The sequence below is a fragment of the Corvus brachyrhynchos genome, unplaced genomic scaffold (assembly GCF_000691975.1).
Source record: "Corvus brachyrhynchos isolate BGI_N302 unplaced genomic scaffold, ASM69197v1 scaffold202, whole genome shotgun sequence".
Classification (NCBI taxonomy): Eukaryota; Metazoa; Chordata; class Aves; order Passeriformes; family Corvidae; genus Corvus; species Corvus brachyrhynchos.
Genome location: NW_008238132.1, coordinates 7,251,639 through 7,272,141, shown reverse-complemented (window position 1 = coordinate 7,272,141; position 20,503 = coordinate 7,251,639). Strand labels below are relative to the sequence as shown.

General features: G+C 39.8%; 1 long non-coding RNA gene across 18 annotated transcripts in view; it reads right to left on the bottom strand.

Moving 5' to 3' along the window:
* LOC108446604 overlaps positions 1-20,503 on the bottom strand; it is a 95,895-nt gene that overhangs the window by 16,617 nt on the left and 58,775 nt on the right. For 12 of the 18 annotated variants that reach the window (XR_001861848.1, XR_001861844.1, XR_001861846.1 and 9 more), the window contains 4 exons: positions 19,233-19,273; positions 11,630-13,706; positions 4,883-8,680; positions 3,467-3,532 (listed from right to left, as the gene is read on the bottom strand). This is a non-coding gene — a long non-coding RNA (uncharacterized LOC108446604). The remainder of the gene's footprint in view (positions 1-3,466; positions 3,533-4,882; positions 8,681-11,629; positions 13,707-19,232; positions 19,274-20,503) is intronic. The other 6 variants (XR_001861855.1, XR_001861862.1, XR_001861864.1 and 3 more) reach the window with 3 other exon arrangements.

The window sequence follows — 20,503 nt, the reverse complement described above, 5'->3', positions numbered from 1 at the left end:
TGTTTATCTGTTGCATGCAGTAACTTTAGGCAGCACAGACACTCTGCAGCCCCTTCCCAGGGGGGAATTTGTCCCACAAGGATGAATACCAGGTAACATATAAGTTTTGGGAAAGTCACTTACTCTATACTGGCCTGAAGGGGTCTGGAAGACCCAGTTTCACAACTGGGGAAGTGAGTCCATTTCTTCAGAGTACTAAAGGCTGGTGAATGCTGAGAGTCTCCAGTGTGCAAGGGGATGCAGGGGCAACACTGGGAAGTGAAATACTGTGCCAGGAACCACAGCTCCTGGAAACCTGAACCAACCCCTCCATCTGCACATCTGTTTGTGGGTCAGATCTCATCACGAACACAAGTATGTGCTACTCTCACCACCCTTGAGGAAAGCCCACTGTGCTTTTTCCTGGGCAGAGTCTTCCTGTCCAGACCACAGGGCAGCAGAGAAGGTGTACACTGCTCTTTCCTTCCCTTTGGGAATGGTTGTGCTGTGTGGAAGTTTGACTGCCAAAAGTGATACAGATCCAGAACCTCAACAGTTCCCTGCACAGTGGAAGTAAAAAGGTTCCTGAGTGTTGCATATTTTTGTATTTCTGCTTTTTGCATTGTCTTTTTATACTTTCTACACCTTTTCTCTTTCTTGGAATTGTTTGTCATTTTACAATCCTACCCGGAACACCAGAATGACACTTGTGGTTCTCCATCTAAAGACAAATGCTGTCAGCCAAAATTTCATATATTTTAAAGTCTGGTAAGAGCAAAGCAAGAGGGAATCCACACTGTGAGTACTTCTGCATCTGCGCAGGACTGCTAAACACTGCAGACTGCACAGTATATGATGTCAGTCCATGGGGGAAAAAATCATAATTACCTGACCCAAACCAGCAGATAGACTCAATCAAAAAATTGCTATTTCCTACTTTTCTCCACCTTGCATTTCCCCTATTTCCATATTTGTCTTCTCCTTCCCAGAGATATATTTTATGGGGATATATCAAATATGTTGATGTACCACGGTTAGTTTTTACAAGGTGTCACTTTTCCAGTGACATCAGATTTTGTACAAGGTGGCGGCTTTTTAAAAATTAATTTTCCCCTCCTCCCCCACATTTACCATATAGAAATTTCGTTCCTTCAATATCTCTTTTAAAGCTTTGCACCCCTGAGGTTAGAATAATAGGTTAGAATAATCTTCACACCAATCTTTCCTCCCTTCATACACAGAGGAACTGTCTTGTCCCATGGTCCCTTTCCTCTTCATGAGATATTCACACATATGGTTTCATATACCTGTTTCATCTGAATTTTAAAAAACAGTTATCCCTCTACCCTGATTGGAGCCCATGAACTGTCCTAAGCTTTGTCCCCTCTTTGGCTGGTTATCTGCCATTTCCACACCCTCAGTAAGCCTCCAGACTTTGCCATGTTGCTAGATCATCATTAGTTTATCCAACACAGATTATAGCTCCTCTTCACAGCACAAGTGTCTTTCTCACATTTTTTCTAGATAAGAACTTTTTGGTATTTTTCTCAAGCTCCTCTCACTTGCTTTTACTTTATTCCTACATATCCTGCCTCTGAGAAACAACTTTCTATTCTGATCCCTCTTTTTCCTCTTGCATTATCTACCAACATCTTTTCTGTGATGATTACCCGTCAAATTAGAAAAGGTGCTTTTCCCAACTGTCTTTTATCTTCTATTTGGGATATAAGCTCTAGGTAGCTTTCACATCTGAAACTTTAAAAACTTTACACCTCCTCCACATTTCAACCTGAGGCTCCTCAGTTTGCATGACTTGAGTAATTAAATCATATAGTTTATGAAAATTCTCCTCTTCAAAATCGGGAGCCTTAATTACAGTTCTGTTTCTATTTAGTCTTATATTTAGTGTAAACACAGTAGACTTGTGAGCATTTGAAATTTCTTTTATTTTTATTCTTCCATAGAAGCCATGGTGGTCCTCAAAACTAAGGCAAAACAGGATTGGCTGAGAGATCATTTGATGAAGTATTTCACCTACCATGTTTATAGGTTCCTTGAGAAATAGGTCCCTACTTCTGCACACCTTCTTCCAGCCTCCATCTAGCAAGTCTAAGTCTCACATAGACACATCATTTCCAGTTGTCATTTATTTCTCTAACTATACTACAGAGATCTCTGTCCATGTCTAGACTATAAAGATGAACTAAGGGCTACAGCAGCCATCTGGAATGATTTCTACAGGTTCTCTTTTACTAACTTTTACCAAAGTAGTTTTGACACATACAAATTTTGTCTTAGACCAGCAATAAATACTAATAATCTTTTTTTTATTATTGTTTTTTTTATGAGGAAGAATTCATGACACACTGGGTTTTTTGAGAAAGACAGTATACAATATTTCCAGGTCACTCCCAAAGCAATTGCATCACTGGGCAGCAAAAACCCCAGGGCTGCTGGACTCTTGGCTGCCTTAACTCTGGGATACCTCAAAAAAAGCAGTCTCCAGTGAAGCCTTAGGGAAGGATAATCAGAAGGGGCAGCAGCCTGAGGACTCAGTAGCCTTGGGGAGGCAGACCACAAAGATCTGATCTGCCACCAGTCTGGCAGGAGGCAAGGGGAGGAAGCAAGAGAGCTGCTAGCCCACCGCATGGACAAGGTGGGAGCTGGCTATGCTAAAGCAGAGGAGGCTTGGGGGCTGGAGGGAAGAGGTGATTATTTACTACCATGCCATCAGTCTGATCAGCCCATCAGAGAGCCCAGGGCTGGCTGGTGGGAGCAGTGGGGCTCAGGCAACAGCCCCTCAACTCAGTTCCCTCTGAGGCTTCAGTGGAGCTGATGCACCCCAGGGACAGAATTTCCACCCTGCACAAGTGTCATTTTCCAACTGAGCATGGCTCCAACCAAAAACTTGTGGCAAACTCTTACCTGCAGCTCTACCAACTCCAGTTACCAACAAAATATCTAAATCTTTCACAAGTATCAAAAGTGTGAAGCAAGACCCATATTTAAGCCACCAAATGAGTAATATCTGAAGCAGACTCAACAATAAGCTTGTGGGAATTTTTGTCTAGCATTATAAACTACGACAAATTACCATATCTAGCCAGATCAGACTGCTGTGCTTGTTACAATAACAGGAAAAAAAGCCGAATTCTGGGAATCTTTTTTTTGTTGTGGTGTACTGTCACTCACTTTCACTAACACAATAAAAAAATGATGCCTGGAATTACAATAGCATGGTGGAAACTTTCTACTACACTGCAGTGAACCTTAAGGGAAAACATGTACATATGTGCTACAGATATTACGTGCATTTCCAGGAACCTTGTCAAAATGGATCACATGAAAAAAACTGAGACAATCAGGAAGAAAACTGTTTCATCAACTTCTTCCATTACTCATACCACAGGGCAGATGTAAGATCAAAACCAAAAGTGTAATTTTTGAAAGCCTTTTGAAAATTTGAACATTTGGCTGGATTTCTTACCTTGTCACCTCCATGAGCCCCAGAGAAAATGAGAAGTCTGTGATCTTTCAAGAAGGAAAACACAACCTAAAATATCAATGCAGTTCAGGATTAGGTCCAAACACCAAATTGTTTAATTCAAGAACAAACCACATTGCACTTTGCAAATGCATCTGCAAACAGAATTAGGATATGATGAAAAAGAAAATTCTCCATGTGGTTTTTTGTATATCATCCTTGCCACTTTCATAATTAGAGGACATAGGCTACCATTAAAGTCAATTGCAAAGTTCCCGTTGACTTCAGTAGATGTAAACCAGGCTTTAATATTATGTTTTTCAGTTTTCTTGAGGTTTAAACACCTCATAAAATAAATTTACAGATGAACTAGTAAATGTACACTTACAAAGAAACCTCCTAAGGAGTCCCTGAAGCCATAGTTTTAAATGTTGCTACTCATTCAGTTTACATCAGACAGATTAAGGGACTGTCAAACATAGATCAAGAATAGCAATAAGAAATGCTGAAAATATACTCCAGAAATATAATTTTTAAAATATCATTTGATACATATGACAAAACAGACTTAGAGGAGGGTTTTATATTATGCTACATATGTCACAAGCTCAGAAAACCCTATCTATTTTTCTGCCTATCCATTTCAGTGATCTGTAAATGAAAACATATACCATATATACAGCAAGTTCTAAGAACCCTTTCAAAAAAACCACTCACATAAAAATGCAAGAAAAGCAAATTGAGAAAGAGAGTAAAAGTGTGGTATTAGAGAGAGTCTAACCGATGAGAAGTCAGAAATGCCACCATCCAGAGCTGACATTTTCTACTATAGAGCTATGTGCCCATTGGGCATAATTTTTGATCTCGCAGACTTTCCACAAGTAAAACTCCAATTGGCTTCAGTGCAAATGAATGAACTGCAGGATCTAATTAAGCCTGCTGACGTTTGAAAAACAATCTCATATGCTGCCTGAATATTTCAGTGCAATTCAGAGATTTTCAAGATAGTTTGCCCAATTCACTGACAAATAATTATTTATAAATATTTATAAGTATAAAGTAGAACTATAAACAGAAGGTGAGCATTTGATGATAAACAGATATAAGGAAGTAATAATTACCTAACCTGACTTGATGAAGGCTTTATTAGATGGAACATCATAGATGACATTACCAAAGAAAGAGTTGTGATTGCTGGATGACATTTGCACCGTCATCTTGTTCCAGATACTACTGGAACAAGCAGAAAGGGTCTTTTGGCAATTGATAACCACTGGAAAAATGTCTGCCCATTACCACACAGGAAGACAGTAGAAGAGGCAAGAATACTGTCCAGCTCTCCAGAACAGACTTCAAATACCTAAACCTGGAGATCTTTTTTTTCTTTTTCTACCATGGCCTGTTTCATTCAGAAAATACCTTGCACCTTCTCAGCAAGTGAGCTAGAGTTCTGCAGTTAGCATCCACCAATCCTTCTCAGTGCTGCTTCATCTCCAGAGCAGATCCAGTAGATATAGAGATGAGGACATATAAGTGAAAACACAGGCAATCACAAAACTAGAGTCAGTGTTTCCACGCAAACATATGTTGGAAGCATACAAAGGTTGCAGAGATCATTTTGTTAATCTTAATTTTAGGATACCTGGTCTGCAGCTTGAATATTATCTTAATGAGGTGTTTTGAATACATTTGTTTTTAAAAATAAAGTAATAATTCTATTTCCACTGTGTGCATCATACCCACAGAAACCCACCAACTAGGATGTTGCCTTCAGGCTACACACACTAGTGGAGAAATGGTCAGTAAAGAATCACAGAACCATGGACTCACTCAAGCTGGGAAGGACCCTCAGGACGTTGTGTGTTCCCACCCCCTGCTCAAAGTGGGACTCATTTCACCATTGGATGCGGTTTCTCAGGGTCTTGTTGAGGCTATCCAACTCTCTATGTGCATTCAGGCTAGTGGCAAAGAGAAACTATGCTGGAGGCTTGTCAACAGCATACAAACTAAAATTTGGGAGCCCTAAAATGCATTCCAGCTCAGGAGGGACTGGCTCCCTCTTCCCGGTTCCACTTCAGAGCATCACTGCGGCTCAAAGTAACGCCCAGGGACAACACTACAGGGGTTGCCTCAGTTCTGGCCTCTGGTGCCCCCAGCTAGTGACTGTTCAGTCATCCTGTGAGGATGGTGTATGGAAAGTCTGATCATGGGAAGGAGCTGTGCAAGGCGGAGAAGATGAAATCTCTGGAAATATTTGCTGTTAGGCTTTATTAAACCTCTATGGGATATTTGGTAACTGTGTTTTTTTCCACGTCTTGAAAGCGTTGACCAAACTTGAAAGGCTTTGTGAGGATGGCAAAAGGCACATACCTGATTCAAAGGCAGGGAAAAGCCTGTCTTTGCTCAAAAATACAGGGGTCAGATTTTTTTTTTTTACATAAGCAAAAATCTAGCCCTCTTCTTATAAATAATTCAATAGTTCACTTTTCATTTCAAAAATTTAAAAACTGGAGACTGGCATTGAATAAAAATTAATTTAGACTAAATATATTCACATTGGCAGAGCTCTGGAAAAACAAAAAAAAAAAACTAAAATAGAATATTAAAACAGAAAGCACTAGAAGACCTTCATCATGGCCAGAGCTGCCCATCCTGCCTGTAATATTTTTTGTTAAGCACTTTGGAATCCTTAGAAGTGAACAGAACCATATCTCTGAAGCTGCTAGACTGCATTTCTCTGCTTCCCATTTCTTCTGCAGTATCTTACTGTTAATTATTGTCATTATAAACCACAGCTGGCTGGTGGGAGCACCAGTCAAGTATGTTTTCCTCTGGAACTAAACTCCAGGAAAATAAAAAACTCTAAATATGCATTGCATGAGGATTAAAGACAAGTTTAGAAGTTTGCTTCCAGAGAAAATGCTGGTGCATTTAAACTGTATTAATGTACAGGGGAGGGAGTGCCAAAGGACGAGAGCACTCCACAAATACAGCTGCAATTCCATCAAGTCAGAGCAAGCAGCTCCTTGCCTACAAGATGAGGTAAGTAAGGGATGTAGTGTAACAGCCTACAGAACACAAATGGATCTTGCAGTTCTATCTGGGCTGTGAGACCCCAAAACTAACAATATTAAATACATCATACATACAGGTTTTGTATTCAGCTTGGATTTTATTGAAAGTCCTAAATTCTGATGTTTTAAAGAGTATTCTTTTTATTATTATTATTATTATTACTATTATTATTGGTTGGTTTTTTCTGAGCTTCCAGTATGCAATGTCACCAGCTGGTAAGGGATCACTCATGGACTCTCCATCCTGTCATACTCAGTGGTGTTTGCTACTGATTTCAGAGGAGCAAGATTTCACCCCACAGGAAATCAAGGTAGATGGGAAATAATACTCATTTCATTCAATTAAATAGTACAGCTCACATGTTTTCAGGATCTCTGTCCACAGACACTTCCTTTTTCTGTCAGAAAAATGCAGTTGGGAGGACATGTAACCTAAAGCACAAAAAAAGGTGCTACAACACAGAGCGAGACAAGGGGGCCAAAGCTGTAAATTCCTTCCATCGACATGGTAATCTGTATTTGTAAAAGGCCAATGCTGAGCAGTGAAAACAGAAATGCATAACCACATCACATCATTCCACTGCCAGAAATATTCATACTAATTTCCACCATCAAACACACAGTATGATTACTTAAAAGCTTTTTTAACTTATAGAAACAAAATCCTCAAGATGGAATAACTTCACATTTTCATATTCTGTAACATGAATATACATCAAATTGGCAACAATCTGTACCTTGTGTACGAGCCTCGTTCAGGGTCATTAACATGGAATCAACTCCTTGCCGTAAGTAAACACCTCTTTTTCTTGGGTTTTATGTCAAATATTGAAAATTAATCTTGCAAGTCATTTTGAGCCAGCAAAACAGGATTGACAAAGCAAGCACTGTAGTATGGTATCTTTTATTAGGCCAACTTAGAGTTCAAAAGTATGCAAGCCTCCTTGACCACACACAGGTCCATGTATGCAGAACTCCAGGCTGGACCCATAAAATGTATTAAACTACTTGCTTTGTCACTACCTATATATACATATAACATATATATGTGTATATAATGCATATGCATACACATTTGAAATGCTTCAGAATAAACTGTTCATCGACATGGGTTTAAAATAACAACCCTGAAGGACTTCTGTGGGTTGGCATGTAATCTTGCTATATATTACTGGATTTAATAAAGAAAATTTATCAGTACACAAAACAAATCCTGCTTCTGATTTCTATTGAGGTCTCATTCCTATGAAAAAAGTCATAGTAATAATGTTAGCAACCATACATTGTTTGCTGTTTATAGTAATAACAATGAAAATACCTGGCAAAGATACAGCACAGTGTTTCACATCAAGTGTTTTACAAGGAATGATACACAGCATCACTAACCTTGTAGTAGCTATGATACTCCAGGATGCTTTATGCAGGTAAGACCCATTCTAAAAGGGAATCTCTTCTGCATAAGAATTCAAATGTTTCTTACGTTGTTATGTGCCCCAGCAAGGTGTGTGCATCACCTGCTCAGCTCTGCTTTCCATCCCACAAGCACATAAACAGATCACCACCATGTCATTCAGCAGCTCTCAGTCCGCAGGACAAGCCTTCCTCCCCTGGAACAGAAAGGCCAGTGGTGGGAGCTACATACAAAGAACATATTAAAGAGCTGTGACAGAGGCAACTCCTCTTCTTCCTTCAAGTTCTGGCATCTGTGAAGCACTTCCTGGGTGTTTCATTAGGAGTGCTGTCACACCAGTAAATGCAAGCCATTCATTGTTACAAAGACTGAAGAACTGGTGACCCTCAAGCCTTTGGGCTACCAGCACATGTATGCTTCATAAATATGAGTATCAATGACTGCACAGTGTCTCTACAGCCTTCAGCTACTGCAGCTCTGCCAGCACAGGCTGTGGCACTGCCTTGCACTGCCTTGGGGTGGGTTTGATCTGGTAGCATCAAATGTGTCTCTGATAAAGTCTGATTACTCATTTTGAACGAGTCTGAAGTTGATGCTACATCTTCTTAGATCTGATCTTGAACAACAAAGGCTGTTTGAGACCAAAGAACATCACAGATTTGTAGAAGAGCTTTGTCTGGCTATGGCAGTATGCTCACAGAGGATCAACATGTTGATTCTTCTGCTGATGAACTGGGTCATGGGAAAAAAATATTGGTAAGTAGATATACTGATTAATAAGAAATCTGAAACCATCTTTAGAATATACTTAAGATGTGGCCTCAGTGTTACCCTATCCACCTGAAAATAATATGGAGGATTAGACATGAAAGCTAGAACGCCATTTATCCCTGAGCTGAGGTAATGGCTACTAAAAATGTGGATTTCATTGACAGATGATTTACTGAACGTGATGACAGACGCTCAAACATGGCTCCATTAAAGATAAAAGCAACATACTTAAATCTCATGAGGAGGGATTTTTTCTTATTGGTAGACAATGTATGTCAAGACCTTTAGAAACTAAGGAACCACATAATGAGAAAATAACAAAGAACCAGCAGTCATAAGTGTCTGGCTGAAGTTCCCACTAAATGGGCTTTGATAGATCATTTTTTCCCGACAACAAAGGCATCAGAGGGATTGGTTGGATTCTAGTTCTTCACTACAACCTATGATGAAAAAGACTTCCTGTGGCCAAATGAAAAGACAAGGACAGCACTTTCTCCCTGGAAATGTGGGTTTGTTTGCACTTCTAGTGAATCTAGTTCAGAGATATCATCCAAGAACGTTGGTACCATCAGGGCCAAAGCGGGGAGATGTAGATATAAAAATGTCCCAAATATTGGTACATTATGTTCTTTGAAGATGAGAGTTTTATCAGTGGCTGAGAAGATACTGAAAATCTAAAAACTAAAACTAGTTATTCTCTTGCTTCTGAGAGTTCATACTTCACTGCCAGCTGTAGTGCACTGCCTCAGTCAGCCTTAGTGCTTGGTTTCAATGAGTGTGACTCAAAGGCTAGCACAGAGCTGTCCCCCCTTTCTCTGTGGGCCTCAGTGACAGCTGACCTCTGCGACAGTACTGGTCTTCTGGAAACACCAGTCTTGGGTGCAGCTGATGAGAGTGGGTGGCCTCAGCCCTCTCATTAACAGGACACAAGAAGAGAGAAACAGACACTTCTAACATGTGGTTCTTCTCTCCAAAAAGGAAATGTCAAAAATAGGTAAGATTAATAACTCCCCAGAAGTACCCACTCCTCTCCTAAGGTGACATGCTTCGATACAAACATTCATATTGCAGACACCTCCAATTAGATTAGAAGAATCCCACCTCAGACATCTGCATTTCAGAAGAGGAAAACATTGGAGCCTTATAGCACAGATGCACCTAAGAGGTTATATTATCATCTTGTGACATACATATCATACACATCACAAAGACTAAAATTTTGACTCCCAAATCTTCACTGAACATTCACAAAGAATGTCAAACTGCACATTTGAAAGGAATGCGGCCTATTTCTCGAGAGGAGAACAAAAATTATGTCCATTATGTCATACACCTTTCACATATGTCTTAAAGCCTGAGAATTTCATAAAGCTGACCACTAAAAGGAATTGCACATTCATTAACTACTATATTACTTATTTTCCAACAAACACAGAAAGACACCTATGACAAAAAAATATAGTAACTACAAATTACAGTTATAATAAACTATCCCTAATTAATATATCCAAGCAAACACTAGGAGTGATCTACTACTTTGCCAAAGAACAAAAAAGTAAAGATTTGTAAAGTTTGGGGCTGCTTTTCACCTTTGGATAGAGTCCTTGCAGAGAAAGTATACATTCTCTGATTTAACAGACTCAAAGAAAAATAAGCTTTTAATCTTGCTCTGTAACAAGATTCCTCCATAATATTTTCATAATTAAAAACTAGGAGTAGGCAGGTGAGAGGCAGAGCTGTTTCATGTGAACAAAGAGATGAAAAAAAAGGCGTAATTGGGGCTCCTTCTTCCAGTTCCTACAGCTCAAGCTATAAAATTGCTGTAATGTCTTCCTAGGAGAGTTTTATTATGTTATTTCGTAATGTCTTCCAAGCTAGAGTAGACCCAAAGGCTTCCTTTGTTACGTTTACACTGAATTAGCATTAATTAGTGATGAAGGGTAAAATAAATTACATGTTCCGGTGACCAAATGTAGGTGTCTAAATAAGAGTGAGATGAATTGTCTCTAAGCTCCATTGACTGTATTGACTAGTTTGACTACCTCAGGGGAGGTTCACGTTGGATATTAGGAAAAATTTCTTCACTGAAAGATAGGTTAAGCATTGGAACAGGCTGGCCAGGGAAGTGGTGGAGTCACCATCCCTGGAAGTGCTCAAAAAATGACTGGGCATGGCACTTGGTGATATGGTTTAGTGGGCATGGTGATATTAGTTCAAATTTTCGACTTGATCTTGCAGGTCTTTCCCAACCTTAATGATTCTGTGATCTATGACTGTATGACTACGAAAGGCATTTAAACACTAAACTCACATGTGCACATCTACAGTTACCTAAAATGTAAACATTTAACATCTCTCCCAGGCCTCACAACTCCCACTGACAGATAGGTGAATATTCCAGACTAGCTTAGTGATGAATGAAATCACCCTAAAAAAAGGAAATAGAAATGGTCTTCAAATAGGAGACAATTATACTGAGACAAGAATAAAATTCTACACTTGGGCATCACTTGAAGGATGATAGGCTAAGGAACAATTCCGAGAAAAAAAGATTAATAAACTGAAGATTAATCAACAGTGTCAATTAGTTATAAAAAACAAAACAAAATGTTCATAATATGATGGGATGTAAACCTCACAAGGCATATGAAGCAATCCTTCATTCTGTTTGTCACAGGTGATACTGTTTGCAGGAATGTATGAGGAAACATGGAAAATAAAAGTAAAGCTACAAGAATGACTCGAGGTCAAGAAAAATAAGTTATTCTCAATCTTTTTCAAACCAAGATCCAGAAAAGGTAGCAAAGTTGCAGCAAAAGAGACTCAGGTTGCAGATCAGGCTTGTATGTGTAACTTGCACATATCAAAAAGTACAGTTTTCTAAAATGATTAAACACTGGATTTAACCACCTTGAGAGGTTCTGCAATATCTGTCCTTGGAGGTCTTGGAAAGCAGGTTAGCCAAATATCTGTTACAGAGGACATAGGATATTTAATGTGCCTTGATCAGAGGGAAGGAGTCGATGACCTCATATCTGCTCTAGCACTGCTTTCTGTAATTCTGTGGTAACAAATCACTGTAGAGGCTTGTCTTTGACTAAAATACTGTGTCGTACCCAGGATTAGAACACTCTATCTTTTCTCATTCTTTTAAATAACACCAGCCAGGAATTTTGGCCTATTCTTCAGACAAAAAAAAAACAAAAAACAAAAAACAAATCTCTTTTAAACACCCACATAAATAGGTAATAAAATCATACAATTTTGGATTGGAAGGGAACTCCAAAGACCATCCAGTACAATCTCCCTGTCATGAGCAGGGGCTTCTTTCACTAGATAGAGGTTGCTCAAAGGCCTGTGCAACATGACCTTGCACACTTCCAGTGATGGCGCATCCACAGCTTCTCAGGGAAACCTGTGCCAATATCTCACCACCTTATAGTAAAAAATTTCTTCTTTATGTCTAATCTAAACCTGTCCTCTGTCAGTTTAAAACCATTTCCCCTTTTCATTGTCACTACTGTGTCCCTCTGTGTTTCTTAGACGTTCTCTTTCTATACTGAAAGTCCACAACAAGGTCTATCCAGAGCCTTCTCTTCTCCAGACTAAACAACCCCAACTCTCTCAGTCTTTCCTCATAGCAGAGGTTTTTCTACCCCTCTGATCTTTTTTGTGACCCTTCTCTGTATCCACTCTAACAAGGTCTTGTCCTGTACTGGGGAGTCCAGAACTGAATGCAGTACTCCAGATGGAATCTTACCAGGGTGAAATAGAGGGACAGAATCACCTCCCTCCACCTTGGCCATGCTTCTGTTGATGCAGCCCAGGATACAACTGGATTTCTGGGATGCAAGTACGCATTGCCACTTCATTTTTTTTTAATCAATGAGTCCAATTTTTCATCAATGAGTATCCCAAAGTCCTTCTCTGCCATCTCAATCCATTCATGCCTCAGCCTCTATTGATATTGGTGATCGTTCCAACCCAGGTGCAGGACCTTGCACTTGGCCTTGTTGAACTTCATGAGGTTCCCATGGGGCCAGTCCTCAAGCCTGTTAAGGTCCTTATGAATGGTATCCTTTGCCTTTAGCAAATAACTGGAACTCTCAGCTTGATGTCCTCTGTAACCTTGCTGAGGGTGCACTGATCCCATTGCCTACGTCCTTGATAAAGATATTAAATAGTATTGGTCCCAGTATGGACCCTTCAAGGACACCACTCACGACTGGTTTCCACTTGGACATTGAGCATTGACTCTTGGGATGCTGCCATCCAGTCAATTTCTTATCCATCTAAAACTCCATCCATCAAACCCATACCTCTCCAATTTAGAGGTAATAATGTTGTAGGGGATTGTATCATAGGAATAACAAAAGTCCAGGTAGATGACATCCATACCTCTTCCCTTGTCCACTGATGCAGTCACTCCATTATACAGTACCACTAAGTTGGTCAGGCAGGACTTGCCCTTGGTGAAACCATGGTGGCTACCTCTAATCATCTTCCTATCTTCCATGTATTTTGACATATCCTCCAAGAGGATCCTCTCCATGTTCTTAGCTGGAGATAACACTGACTGGTTGGTAACTGCCAGCATCCTCCTTTTTACTGCTTTAAAAATGGGGGTGATATTTCCCTTTTTCCAGTCACTGGGGACTTCACATGGTTGCCATGAATTTTCAAGAGTGATGGAAAGCAGTTTGGCAGCTACATCAATCAATTTCCTCAGGACTCTGGGATGCACCTCATCAGGTCCCACAAGGTTGTGTTCAGGTTCCTCAGCTGGTCTCAAACCTGTTCTTCCCTTACAGTGGGAGGGACTTCGCTGCCCCAGTCCCTGTCTTGAAGTTCAAAAGTTTGAGAGATGTGGGAAGGGACATCACCATTGAAAACTGAGCCAAAAGAAAGCAGAGGAGTAACTGAGCCTTCTCCATGTCTTCTGTCACTAGTCTTCCTATTTCTCGGGGCAGGGGGTGGTGGTGTAATTCTGGCAAATGTAAAGAAGTGCATAACCACATTGTTGTTGAATCTTTAAATACAAACTGAGCAATTTCATCGTTATGTCTAAAAAATTCACACTCACATTTACAGCCACATCAATTACATAGCACAATAAACATATCATGTGTAGCAGATACAAAACTGTAAATCCAACGTCATTAAGTACTTTTGCACCTTAAGTTGCCTGCAAAATCCCTGAAACAAAGGCACCAAAGAAAACTCTGAAGACTCTGTTATATATAAACACCACTTTCAATTTCTTCAGCAACTTCCCTGCAGAATAATGTTATTACAGACGCAGAAATATGACCTTATTCTTCAACCTTTTCAAAACAGATGGGTTGGGGGATCACCATGAAAACCGCAATTTCATAATCTTCTAACATAACTGTTAAAACCCTAGGCTTTCTCAGAAATATGCTGTCCATTTGCACTGAGTTTAGGCAATTTTCTGGCATTATATTTGAATGACCTTGTGCCTAGGGCTGAAAAATTATGCTGTAATTTGTTCTAGATGGTCCAAACACACACCCACCGCTTCTGTGAGATCCTATGGCAAAAATACAGTGCCTTCCAGCAAAGTGATGTTGGGAGGAGAAGAACTATGAACATGGCAATTAGCATTTTAAAGCCAAGAGTTCTTTTACATCTGTGACTTCATCTGCCTATGCTTCTTTATTCCTGAAATTACTTATCATATTACTGTTATCTGTTTCTTAGGAGCTTTTACCAAATTTTAGAATTGAATTGAATTTCCCAGTTCAGTTTCAGGACGGACATTCTTATTTGCATCACAGAACTTCAGGAGGAGAGTCAAGTATAAATGGTGTCTCGTGCTCTGCATACTGCTGTAATTGGATACATGCAATGTCTCTTCTCTGTGCCTTGGCAAAACCCCCTTAAAAACTGCTGCTCAGCATGTTGGTCACTCATATGCCAAGCTTAAAAAAGAAAACATGCTACCAACTTTTAATACAGTGACCCTATATATTTTAAAAGTCATCAGATCTATCAGATTACAATAAAATTCCAATGCTGTTATTTTGCTTCTATAACCCCTTAAGTAGCAATGCAGAAGCCAGTGGGACAGGCACTGTGCTCTGAAACTCCATCAGTGACACTTGCCACCCAGATCCACCTGGCAGTTTATCTCTGTTAGCAGATCAAAGACGTACTCAGGATTTGCCTAGACAAGGCACTTTGAGAAAACTAATCTGGATCAACCAAATGAAGTGAACTACAGATTGGATTTACACTCTAAGTATCTGCACAGGTGTTTATTACTATTCAGTAAATCTGCATTAGAAATCTGTTGAGATTAACTGCCAAGTCTCATAGATAACACAGTGGCAGTTTAACAGAACTCCCTAATGCGAGCCATAAAGCCATCCTCTCTCTTAAGACTTTTTGCACCAGGAGAGACTCGATCTAAATCTGCAGCTCTTAACCAGGCAACTAGAGGAATGATGGCAGCTATGAGAGAAGCAATCTATCAGGCAGACTAGAAGTATTTGGTATTATAATTGGAGCATTTAGATATTCTATATTTAAATAGTGCCCTGTCACTATCAAGCTTTCCTAAAATTCAAATCAATGGCACATTCTGAATGTGGAGATATTACCCCTCTTTCCACAAGAATTGAGAGAATGGAAGTGATTTGTTATGCACCTGACACAAAGAAAAGAAAAAAAAAAGCATAACTTAATATAAAATACATATGTCTGCATCTTACCTGTCAGATCATGCTCTGCACAATTGGGTATTTATGGGTGCATCTCCTCTCTAAAACAGACTAGATGAATTATATTCTCAAAGTACCTGCTTCTCTCTACTGACCATAAAGAAGTGTGATGTGACATGGTACACACTGTGTACCTCTAAAGATAAATTACATTAATGTGTATCAAGTTTTTCCTAATATTTATTTCATCTTGGCGTGCCCTGCTAATGATGATCAAGTTAATGACTGCAGGTTTCAGATCTCTGGCTGCAAGTTACATCTGCCCTCCCCCTCTGCACATCATCTTCTGTGCATTTTCATTGTATATCTGAATGAAAATCATATTTCAGTGTTTTGTTTTTCTTTTGGTATGTTCCAATGATCCAACTGTTTTTCTTTTGCTACAAATAGCATATGAATGTTACTTGGCTGAAGGAATGGTGTTTCAAGACACCATGCTCACCTGTAGAAAAGACAGATGGAAAACGCTCAAGGGCATTGTCTCACATCAGATTGTTCTAGCAGTCCCACTGCTGAGAGTGTGACGCCCCAGTAGCCCTGGCAGATGTACTTCAGCCTGTGAGCCCCACTTCTCCAGTCTGATTTCAGGCAGGTTGTTGTATCCCCTCATAGGCCCAGCCTTCACCTGATGCCACAGTTTGGGAACTGGTGCTCCAGGCCTCGTAAAGGCTTGAATTAAGCATATATGGCATTTTCTGGATAAGACTAGGTGGAATCTAGTTTCCTTCTGCGGCAGGATAACAGATGGGAGAAGCAGGAGGTGTCATATCTTGACTGTTTCAGACACTGACATGTATTATTCTTCTACCTCAGACAGAGAAAGACAGTTTAGAGGAAACTGATACAGGACGAGTACAAACCAGCTGGGAAGTCATTCACTAGAAGCATTTATCAATGGTTAGTTATTGAAATTGAAGTATATAGAGAGTGGAATTCCTCAGGAATTCATGCTAAATTTGGGGCTTCTCAATATTTCCATTAACAACCTGAATGAAGGAAGATGAAATATGCTTATTCATTACTGCAGTTAATCCCATAGAGACCACCAGCTCACTGGAAAATAGAACTGAAATTCAGATTATCTTGACAAGTTGGAGAAATAGTATTAAAGATAGGTGGCAAATTTTGTAAGGACCTATGCAAAGTCCTGCACTTTCACAATACACAAATAAAATCTAGGCAAGAAGTGGTAAGACAGCAGTCCCATAGAAAGGAGCTAGGGGAGTACAGCCAGGATTTAATCAACAGTGCTGCTGCAATTAAAAATAAGTAAAAAAAAGTAAACCCCACAGTGGGATAGTAAGAGTGAAGAGTAAGATAGCCTTTGGGAGACTTGAGTTGTGGCAAGGTCCTAGATGGAATACCGAGCCTAATTTGAGATATGGCAAAAGGAAGACTGGACAGAGTTCAGAAAAGAGAGAGAAGAATTGTCAGAGGTAAAAAAAAATAGTACACCAATGAAGAAAATGCAAAAGGACTGGCACGGTTTAGTCTACAGATGACTACAGAAGACACACCAAGAAAACTCTTCCAACATGAGGGATGGTTAAACACAGGCATAGATTGCATGAGGGGTGTGTGAAATCTCCATCCATGGGTGTCTTTAGGAACAGGCTAGACAAATGGAAAAGAAAAAGAGTAGCAGATCATCAGGGCATAGGGAGAGATTCAATGATCTCTGGGGTCCCTTTTACCTCTATTTTCTAGGATACAGTCATTCTGCATCTTCTAAACTTTTTGTTGTGAGCAGTTGTGTTTAGAGTAATTGTGCAAAGACCAGCATTTCTCATTCAGCATCCTTGGAGCTGAATGAAACTGAGCTTTTCACTTGTTATAAATTCAGTAAGTCCGCTACTGCTCAGAGTTCACTGCACTAAAGCTAAGGCAGTTAGACAGCCTGCTTTTATAATGCTTTCAGTGAATAAATTTGCACAGCTGCTACCTACAGTCTACATTATTGCTCAGCACCACTTTGTTAATTTGGAATCCAGATCTGGTGACTGATTTAGGAAAACAGTTCAGCTAATCCCTAGTGAATAGAAATCCTCAGCCTAAGATTGTATGGCTCACCAGATTCCCACACGTGCAAAGGCAGCAGCTGCCTTGCAAAGGGAAGTTAAAATATCAAGCACAAACTTCAGGGGGTTTTCATATGACATGCTTATTTTCCTTCCTCGGAGACCTAGGGCTCCAAAAGGAAGGAGTAGAGATAATCACAAACTTTCCCAGTAGATGACTTTCATAGTAAGGTGGAAAGTGCATGTATGTGTTCTAGAGAGCTCTGTGAGGGCAATGATCCTGGCAGGAGAACATTCAGGGCTAGTGTTAAAAATAATAAATTCTGCAAATTAGTCTTGTCTTGTTTCTTCAATCAGCCAATGCAATTAGTGTGCATAGCCATGTGATATCAATAACCCATATAATTTTAAATTATCTCCATGTAATTGCCTTCTGCATGGTAAAATACATTCAGGCAGAGTACTCTGAATTACAGCTCCTGGGTGAGAGTTTCTGGGCTAGCATTCATTGTTGTGGGAAGGCTCCTGTGCAGATTGCTTCATGCCTGATAGAAATCCCTTGACTGACCCACAGTCTGTTGAGCTTTGGGAGACCACATAAGACCCATTACTTCACTCAAACTTGGCGTGAGGTGGGCAAGCAGCTGGGCTGTGGAGATAGGCCAATCAGTCAGACATATGTTATGTACTGTACCTGTTTCTGCAGTAGCGATCCAAATACAGAAATAAATGAAAAAAAAAATATAATAAAACCAACTATTTTAATTACAAAAATTAAAAATCATTTCTTCCTCGAAATTATTGTTATAAAGACATAATAACTACTCTCAGATAAGTCCTTCTGAGTGGCACTGCATTAGTGAATGGGTCTACTGCAGCTGAAACTAGCTTCTATTAAGCACAAAACTTCCACCTACCCATATTCAGGCGAATATCTCCCAACTATGCTTCTCTTTATTCTCAACAACTTTTGAGAACATTACGTAAGTTGCCTAGCTATATATTGATTTATATATGCCCCTGGATATCTCAGACACATACCTCCTTCTTCTCATTCTTGCTGTTCTCTTGCACTGAATTTTTTTTCACTTTCCCCCCATACTTTCTTCCACTGTTTCTGAGCTTTCTTCTTTTTCCTTCCAAATTAAGCTGTATGGAATTAACCTTAGAGGCTCCTTCTCAATAGACTTATGCTTCTCTCCTGTCCTCAAGAGCAAAGAGATTTATTGATGATTTACTCTCACCTCCTGCCAATTACAAAATGGAGCTCATTTCTCTAACAGTGCAGTGTAGGCCACTAGAGCAGAAGAGCTGAAATCGGTTCATTAGAAGCAGGATATTTTGTCCAAGGTTATTTTCTAGCAAATGCACATTTACAGGTGCAATCAGAGGTCTTTGATGCAATGCCTAAGAAAAAAAATGAGGCTCAGAATCTGAAGCTATTCAGATACTTACCTCCTACTGCTCAGCAAAAAATATTTAAACAGGAGTCAGATGCCCAAGGACCACAGATGACATCTGGGGATCCAGGCCTATGGTCCCATCTGAGCTACCCAAGCACCAAACAATTCAAGATGCTCTCAGGTGAATAAGAGTCTCATGTGGAAAGCTTTGCTAAAGTTTCTGAACTAAATGTGTTTCTGGGAAGTGAACTAGGCGTTGCTGGTCTGTTTTCTGAGATCTGTATCACAGATAGCCAATGGGTACCAGAAAAGGTCATGTGTAAACCATATGTTGATTGTGTTAACTTACAGTTATTGCAGTGTCACACATTGTTGAGCCACTCACTTGAACTGTAAAAAAAAAAAAAAAAGCCAAGTTGTATTTATGTATTTACTAAAATGAGGTAACTAGCTTTTGATTAGCAAATGCTTTCTGAATATCATTCTAGACTGACAAGACTTCCTTTTCATATAACATTTTATAATTTTTACCTTTTGCTAGATACTGTCACATCAGGTCAGGGATCTGGCCTCTAAGGTAGGATGCACAATTCCAAATCAAGTGCTTCAATTTGCTGTGAAATACGTGAGAAAATCTGGGCTCTCAAAAGAGTGATAAATACACAGTTGCACATTAAACCGTGTAGACTCAGGTAATACAGCAGGCCAGCCATGTGAAGCTGCTGAAATATCATTTCTCTCTGGAGTTTACATACCTTGAAGCAACAATTGAAAAGTAGTTTGAATTCTAGGCCAGCACCTAGCATCCTCCTGAAGCACTGAGTATTGCTAGTATGAGCAAGCACTTCTTTTGGAGCAGTACTATTACATTTGCACATTGCAAATCTCCAAAGCCACAAGCACACACATTTCCTTACCCAAATACTTTCATTTCTATCTACGCAGATGTACATTACAGATATTATAAGTTTCTCCATACATTAGCCATTTAATAAACTATTCATTTTGGTTACTCTTCCTTCAACTCCCTCTAGAACACTTACTAATTTATGACTGAGAAGTAATATTAATTAATCTATTAAAAGGAGGAAATACACATTCAGATGTATGCAGAGAAACATTTTTTCTCTGTTTACTCTTAATTTACATCTTGATGAGTCAAATCCCCACTGTTACACTGCCAAGTCAAATAACATTTCATCATTGATTAAAATTGTCCCGCGGGACTGTAGAACGCAAACCTCTCTAATAAATTTGGTCCACTAAATTATTATGACCAAGAAAAATCTGCATTTTACATCTCTAAGCAAAAGTAATGAAGAAGACATCTTTTCAGAGCCAGTGGCTTTTGAGAGGGCGAATCATTTGCATTTTCAATAGAGGAGTATCCGTGGAATAGCTCCATCGAGCTGGAGGGGGAATGGCCGGCGGTGCCGCCGCCGGGTGACTCGCATGAGCGGCCCGGGGGCGGGGGCGGGGGCCCGGGGTCTCCAAGAGGGGAGGCAAAAGAAAAATCGAACGAGGGGGGAAAACCAATACCAGGTGTATTGGTGCAGCTGTACAGAAGCCGGAAGGGATTGATGTTATCGACTGCCTTTTCGAGCTTTGGGCTAACTATCT